The sequence below is a fragment of the Muntiacus reevesi genome, chromosome 1 (assembly GCF_963930625.1).
Source record: "Muntiacus reevesi chromosome 1, mMunRee1.1, whole genome shotgun sequence".
In the NCBI taxonomy this organism is placed as follows: Eukaryota; Metazoa; Chordata; class Mammalia; order Artiodactyla; family Cervidae; genus Muntiacus; species Muntiacus reevesi.
In genome coordinates this window covers 36,226,393-36,234,439 of record NC_089249.1, presented here as the reverse complement: position 1 = coordinate 36,234,439, position 8,047 = coordinate 36,226,393, and the positions used below count along the sequence as shown (strand labels likewise).

Here is an 8,047-nt window from a genome sequence, read left to right as displayed (position 1 = left end):
CATACTAAAGAAATAAAGAGACCAAAAGATGAAGTTAAAAAAAAAAGTTATAAATCCAGCTCAAACTATCTGAAAAGAATATGAAAACAATAATAGAGGGAAAATACCAAAAGTCTTCCTCATATCATCAGAAAAAGAACTTTAGGGATAGTGGTTAAGACTTTGCCATCCAATGTAGGGGGTGTGGATTTGATCCCTAGTTGGGGAGGTAAGATCCCAGATGCCTCTAGGTCAAAAAACCAAAAACATAAAACAAAAGCAATATTGGAACAAATTCAATAAAGATCTTAAAGATGGTCCATATCAAAAAAGAAATCTTAAAAAAAAAGAAAAAAGACTTTACTGACAAAAATACTACTCAAGACGAGAAGTTTTAAAAATGAGATATGGAAGTGTTTTGAAGGTCAAATGGCAAAAATATTAATTATCATTAGACTCTTACTGTTCACATATATCTATTGCAACTTCAGGTAAGGAATCTGCTACCAGTGATCCTCCAGGTAAAACAAATGGAATGATGGGGGTGAAAAATATTTCCGAGGACACAGATGCCAAGTGAAGGGCTCTCATTGATCAAAACTAGACCAAACTGGGCAAGTAGTGTTAGATTATAATTCAAAGTATAAAATAGTTATCAATGAGCCCATACAATGACAAAGCTATGACAACCCTAGACAGTGGATTAAAAAGCAGAGACATAACTCTACTGATGAAGGTCCATATAGTCAAAGCTACGGTCTTTCCAGTAGTCATGTATGGGTGTGAGAGCTGGACCATAAGGAAGGCTAAGCCACCAAAGAATTGATGTCTTCTAGCTGTGGTGCTAGAGAAGACTCTTGAGAGACCCTTGGACTACAAGGAGATCAAACCAGTCAATCCTAAAGGAAATCAACACTGAATACTCATTGGAAGGACTGATGCTGAAACGGAAGCTCCAATACTTTGGCCACCTGATGCAAAGAGCCAACTCATTGGAAAAGACCCTGAGACAATGAAGGCAAAAGAAGAAGGGGGCAGCAGAGGATAAGATGGTTGAATGACATCACCGACTCAATGGGCATGAACTTGGGCAAACTCCAAGAGGTAGTGAGGGACAGGGAGGCCTGGGGTGCTACAGTCCATGGAATTGCAAAGAGTTGGACATGACTTAGCAACTGAATAACCACAACACCATAAACCCATTGATATAAATGACTGAACAAATAAATAAATGGGGGAGAAGGGAAATGAATCTCCCACATAGAAGATTTCCAAACAATGTATGTAGATAGTTTGTCTTTTAGAAAGTGAAACATAACTAACTGCCCACTCTTTAGCTGTGGGCTGCACACAGTGACTTCCTTCCAAAGACTATGGAATGAAAAGCAGGGGAAACAGAATTTTACAGAGGAGAACCTAACAAACCCTACTTCAATCAGGTAATAAAGGTCAATATCAACAGTGAAAAGTCATGTGGAGAGAAGGTACCTTTGATAAGATTTTATGAAAGAGGCACTTTACTTCTGAAGTCTTCCTTCCAAAAATTGTAGCCTCCATCTAATCATGAGAAAAGCATTATTCAAACCCTTGACATACATTCTACCAATACATGACTAGTCATTCTCGAAATAGTCAAGTTCATTACAAACAGAAGACTGTCTGAGAATCTGTCACAACTGTGAGGAGTCTCAGAAAATATGACTAGTAAATAAAATGTGAATTGCAGATGGGACCCAGAAACAGAAAAGTCGTATTAGGTAAAAAGGAAATTTGAATAAAATATGGGCTTCTGTTAACAATAATGTCTTAATGCCAATACTGGTTCATTAAGGTGTAATAAAATTATTATACTAATTGAATATGTTAATACTACTGGTGAAGAATGACATCAGCAAAAATGATGGAATAGGAAATCCCTAAGGTCCATTTCTCCACACAAAAAAAGCAAAGAAACTGGTAAAAATACTATCTTAAGTCTGATATCCACTTGAGCTAATTTTTGTATACTGTATGACTTAACAACTTTTTTCCCAGATTGCCTTGCATCAACTACTGTGGTTCTATCATTCACTATAGACTTTAGGCAATTCAATGTTTCTGAACCTGTTTTGTTAACAACAAAATTTAAGATTGCTGCAAGAATTTAGGTTATTTCCTGTTTGTTTGTTTCTGTATTTATTCATTTAGGCTACATCACATGGCTTGTGGAATTTTAGTTCTGACTCAGGATAGAACCCAGGCCCTTGGCAGTGAAGACAGGGAGTCCTAACCACTAGACCACCAGGGAAGTCTCTAATTTCTATTCAATATCAGATACATCTTCAATTCAGTTCAGTTCAGTTGCTCAGTTGTGTCCAACTCTTTGCAACCCCATGAATGGCAGCATGTCAGGCCTCCCTGTCCATCACCAACTCCCAGAGTTCACTCAAACTCATGTCCTTTGAGTCGGTGATGGCCATCCAACTATCTCATCCTCTGTTGTCCCCTTCTCCTCCTGCCCCCAATCCCTCCCAGCATCAGGGTCTTTTCCAATGAGTCAACTCTTAGCATGAGGTGGCCAAAGTATTGGAGTTTCAGCTTCAGCATCAGTCCTTCCAGTGAACACCCAGTCCTGATCTCCAGGACTGCTTGGATCTCCTTGCAGTCCAAGGGACTCTCAAGAGTCTTCTCCAACACCACAGTTCAAAAGCATCAATTTTTCAGCACTCAGCTTTCTTCACAGTTCAACTCTCACATCCATACATGATTACTAGAAAAACCATAGCCTTGACTGGACAGACCTTTGTTGGCAATGTAATGTCTCTGCTTTTTAATATGCTATCTAGGTTGGTCATAACTTTCAAGGAGTAAGCATCTTTTAATTTCATGGCTGCAATCACCATCTGCAGTGATTTTGGAGCCCCCAAAAATAAATCTGACACTGTTTCCACTGTTTCCCCATCTATTTGCAATGAGGTGATGGGACCAGATGACATGATCTTAGTTTTCTGAATGTTGAGCTTTAAACCAACTTTTTCACTCTCCTCTTTCACTTTCATCAAGAGGCTTTTTAGTTTCTCTTCACTTTCTGCCATAAGGGTGGTGTCATCTGCATATCTGAGTTTATTGATATATCTCCCAGCAATCTTGATTACAACTTGTGCTTCTTCCAGCCCAGCATTTCTCATGATGTATTCTGCATATAAGTTAAATAAGCAGGGTGACAATATACAGCCTTGACATACTCATTTTCCTATTTGGAACCAGTCTGTTGTTCCATGTCCAGTTCTAACTGTTGCTTCCTGACCTGCATATAGGTTTCTTAAGAGGCAGATCAGGTGGTCTGGTATTCCCATCTCCTTCAGAATTGTCCACAGTTTATTGTGATCCACACAGTCAAAGGCTTTGGCATAGTCAATAAAGCAGAAATAGATGTTTTTCTGGAACTCTCTTGCTTTTTCGATGATCCAGTGGATATTGGCAATTTGATCTCTGGTTCCTCTGCCTTTCCTAAAATCAGCTTGAACATCTGGAAGTTCATGGTTCATGTATTGCTGAATCCTGGCTTAAAGAATTTTGAATATTACTTTGCTGGCGTGTGAGATGAGTGCAACTGTGCAATTAAGCATTCTTTGGCATTGCCTTTCTTTGGGATTGGAATGAAAACTGACCTTTTCCAGGCCTGTGGTCATTGCTGAGTTTTCCAAATTTGCTGGCATATTGAGTGCAGCCCTTTCACAGCATCATCTTTTAGGATTTGAATGAGCTCAACTGGAATTCCATCACCTCCACTAGCTTTGTTCGTAGTGATGCTTTCTAAGGCCCACTTGAATTCACATTCCAGGATATCTGGCTCTAGGTGAGTGATCACACCATCATGACTATCTGGGTTGTGAAGATCTTTTTTGTATAGTTCTGTGTTCTTGCCACCTCTTCTTAACATCTTCTGCTTCTGTTAGGTCCATACCATTTCTGTCCTTTATCAAACTCATCTTTGCATGGAATGTTCCCTTGGTATCTCTAATTTTCTTGAAGAGATCTCTAGTCTTTCCCATTCTGTTGTTTTTCTCTATTTCTTTGCGTTGATCACCGAGGAAAGGCTTTCTTATCTCTCCTTGCTATTGTTTGGAACTCTGCATTCCAATGGGAATATCTTTCCCTTTTTCCTTTGCTTTTCGTTTCTCTTCTTTTCACAGCTATTTGCAAGGTCTCCTCAGACAACCATTTTGCCTTTTTGCATTTCTTCTCCATGGGGATGGTCTTGATCCCTGTCTCCTGCACAATGTCATGAACCTCCGTCCATAGTTCATCAGGCACTCTGTCTATCAGATCTAGTCCCTTAAATCTATTTCTCATCTCCACTGTATAGTCATAAGGAATTTGATTTAGGCAAAATGATAGGATACTGAAAGAGGAACTCCCCAGTTCGGTAGGTGCCCAATATGCTACTGGAGATACATCTTAGGCACTACTAATACCGCAGAGATGTAACTATCACATTAGAAAAGGGATTGTCCTGGGAGAATAATAGGGTTAGTGACACCAAGTGTGAAAGTTAAATTGTAAGGCGTGCCCTACTGGTTTAGTGGCTAAGACGCTGCCCTCTCAATGCAGGGGCCCCAGGTTTAATACCTGGTCAGGAAACTAGTTCCCACACGCCGCAACTAAGACCTGGCACAGTCAAATAAATAAATAACTTTTTTAAAGGTTAAATTGTATACAAATGGAATGGAAAGTAGACAGTGAGCACTGGTCCCTGCAAATGTGTAGGTTTTTAAGAAATTTAACACCAACTCCCACCACCATTCCCACCACTACCATGTGCTCAGCTGATGCATAAGAATGCAAGACACATAGAAGACCAATCTCTCATAAGCTCAAATTCCACTTTAATGTTTTAAATGGAAATTTCTAGTGGCTGATAAAAATAACTTACCTCTAAATACTACAGGGGACTCAAACTTTATGGCCTAAGAATCCAGAATGCATCACAAGAAACCTTTGTTGGTACAAATATTTCCAGAGGGTTGTTACCTTGAAAGAAATGTAATTCAGCAAATGTTTAGACGCTACCAAAAAACAAGGAATTTCAATAACTCTTGAAAATAGAATCCAATTCATATAGTCTCTCAATAAAATGTTCATTGTTCAAGCCCAAAAGGGCTTCACTAAAAGTAAGTGATTCCATTTTCCCGATCCTAATCCACAACATGAGCTTCCTACCCAAAATTTAAATAAAAACCTCCTTTTTACAGCTCTAGGCAGTTCTTCCACACTTCTTTCAAAAATAGGGCAACTTAAGAGCAACCAGCATCAGTGGCCTCCAGCGGCCACCATCTCCCAAACAAAAGTCAAGGTAAGTCTAGACTGTGATCTGCATATTTTCTATTTGAAGTTCTAAACAACCAGAAGCAAGGGGTAAAAAATAAAGGTCAAAATTAATGACATAACAAAACTTTCCTGTCGCTGATCACTGCAAGGTAATGAGAGTAACAAAAGGAAGAGTCCGGGTTTATGTTAATGGTCTCTAGCCAAAGACCACCAGAAATACACACAGTGGGTTGACTCCTCATTGCAATGAGGGAGATACACAAATGACGAGCCATGCAGTGTCTCGGCAAAGGACTTACTATTGGATTCAGGCTGGTGTTCAATGATTTGAGAGAAGGTTCAAGGAGGCAGGTGAAGAATCCAAGAGTCATTTACGTTTCCCCAGGAATGTTTGGCACTTTTGTGTTTGGACAATATTCATGCTTCTGTCAGGTGCTCCATCATGGTTACAGACTTACAGACTGATCTTGTTTTTCTCCTTATTCATCGTGGTCACACAGTGGCCCTGTTGGGTGTTGATGTGAAATTGTTCACGTTCAGCAAACGAACACCGTAGCCTGACTGTGAGTATCAGGTCAGCTCCTAGCAACACCAAGGCCTCCCTGACAGCAAGAAGTCTCTTCTTAGCTGTCACTTTACTCAGTTGCGTAGAGACATAAACCAAGGAATGCAACCTAATCTAGGAGGTCATGGATGGCCACCCTGAGGAAGTGACATTTAAACTAGAGTTTTAAAGCTAAAAGATCTTCCGTTAGCACAGCCTAGAGTTCATTTTAGTTGTTTCTTCTGTTTCCTTTCCCTCACCAACACTATTATTTTTCTACAAGTGAATTAGGCCTAGAAATAAGTCAAAGCTGGCTTTTCACACCATTCCCAATCTTCTCTAATGTGAGAACATCCCTGGCAGTGGAGTTTCTATGGGTAGTATCTGTTAAAAGATCTTGTGAGAAAATAATAATAGTAATAATAACAATAATGGTACCAGTTTAATTTAAAGGGTAATGTAAATGATAAATAATGCACATAAAATGAAAACAAACATGCCTAAAGACATTCCAAGATTACTGGAAGGGAAATAAATAATGTTTCCTTTCAAAATTGAATTTCTAATGTAGTGTGGGATATTAAAGAAAGATTTTGTCTTCAAAGTTAGTGAACTGAGTTTGAGTGGTACCTGAAGTAAAGTGAGAAAAGGAAAGATCCTTTTTTCTTTCTTATTTTAAATCTTTTTGGTAACAAATGAGAAATAAGTTCTTTCTGCTTCAAGAATTGAGGAACTCTTAAAATACTCACCTGATGAAAGCCTTTAAACTCTCATGGAATTCCAAATCTTCAAAAGGCTTTTGGAGTTTAGAGAAGGCAAAAAGCTTGCATTAATGGGCGGAACAGGCCACTTGCTATTAGGTTGAACAGTAAATGATTTAAATAAGATCCTTCTGGAATGGATCATGCTTGAAAAAACAACTTACAGGGACCCTACTGGTCACACAAGAACTTGTGAAACAGCAAAGCATACCACCAGAGGATAGTCGGGTGATGGGGGTGGCAGTTACCCCAGAGCCTCAAAGAACCCTTTGTTAGGAACGCATCATTCTCATGAAGCAGTTCCAACCACCAATGGGACGCTACTGCCAAGAATCCCCCGGGTCTGATGGATGACAGCGAGAGCCCAGAAGCAGCTGCTCAGAAAACTGGCTCTAAGGGTAACGCTGCATGTTCTTCAGCCATACGTGTGGATCCGGGTTTGACAAATTAGTTGCACCATGTTCATCTCTGCCATAACTCTCAGTGGAGACGATAATGAAAATGTAAGGCTTGAGCGACAGTCAGGAGGTGGGGAATTTGTGGAAGTAATTTCCTTACCAAAGAATGACCCGCTGCAGAGACGGGGTGCTCTGGGAGCTGCAGGGTGTCTGAGAGCAGACGCCAGAGTCTACTTCTCTGCTCAGGTCACTCAAACATGCCCACACGGGGCCCTTTGAAGGGCTTTTCCTGAAGCTGGAAGGCCGGAGGACAGTAGCCACGTTTTTGCACACAGAACCACCAGGCCTCCTTCACTAAGGCTTTGTATCCGGCTTAGTTTTCAGGGAGATTTGAAATTAGCTTTTTCATAAAATAAAAGCATAATAAATAAATAAAGTCCTTTTGTAATCTGGCAAAAGAGAAGCATTCCGGTGAGAATTGGCTGTTCATTTCCCCCCTAGGAAGACTGTGCTCATGCGCTCAGCTGTGCCCAATTCTTATGTGAGTCCACAGGCTATAGCCTGCCAGGCTCCTCAGTCCAGGAGTTTTTCCAGTGCTTTCCTACTCGAGGGGATCTTCCCACCCCAAGGATCGAACCCACATCTCTGGAGTCCCCTGCACTGCAGGCTCCGCGCCGCTGGGGAAGACCAGTGGGAAGACTGTCTCTTGGTCTTAACTCCTGACAGCCCAAGAAGGAGGAGCTGGACGATTATACACTGAGCAATCTGGGATACCCGACGCCTTATGGGCTGGGTATTTCAATTCCCAGTGGCATATTTATTTTAAATATTTAGTTCTGAGGCTAAACCATGATAGTAGGAAAACATGGTAGATTGACTTTTTTGTGTATTTTTCTGGCTATCAAGTGATAATGCATTAACAATCATAAACAAAGAGTCATTTTTGGTGTTTTAATTATAAAGTCAGATTTAATTTCAACAAATACTTATAATGGCCCTCTGTGTTGTCAAAAATTTTACTGTGTGATTTTACCTCACTGCCATGCAACAATGTG

At 40.3% G+C, this 8,047-nt stretch overlaps 1 pseudogene; it reads left to right on the top strand.

Annotated features, from left to right (window-relative positions):
- Positions 1-6,906: 6,906 nt before the first annotated feature.
- LOC136166267 (ADP-sugar pyrophosphatase pseudogene) lies at positions 6,907-7,350 on the top strand (annotated as a pseudogene).
- The last annotated feature ends 697 nt before the right edge of the window (positions 7,351-8,047 follow it).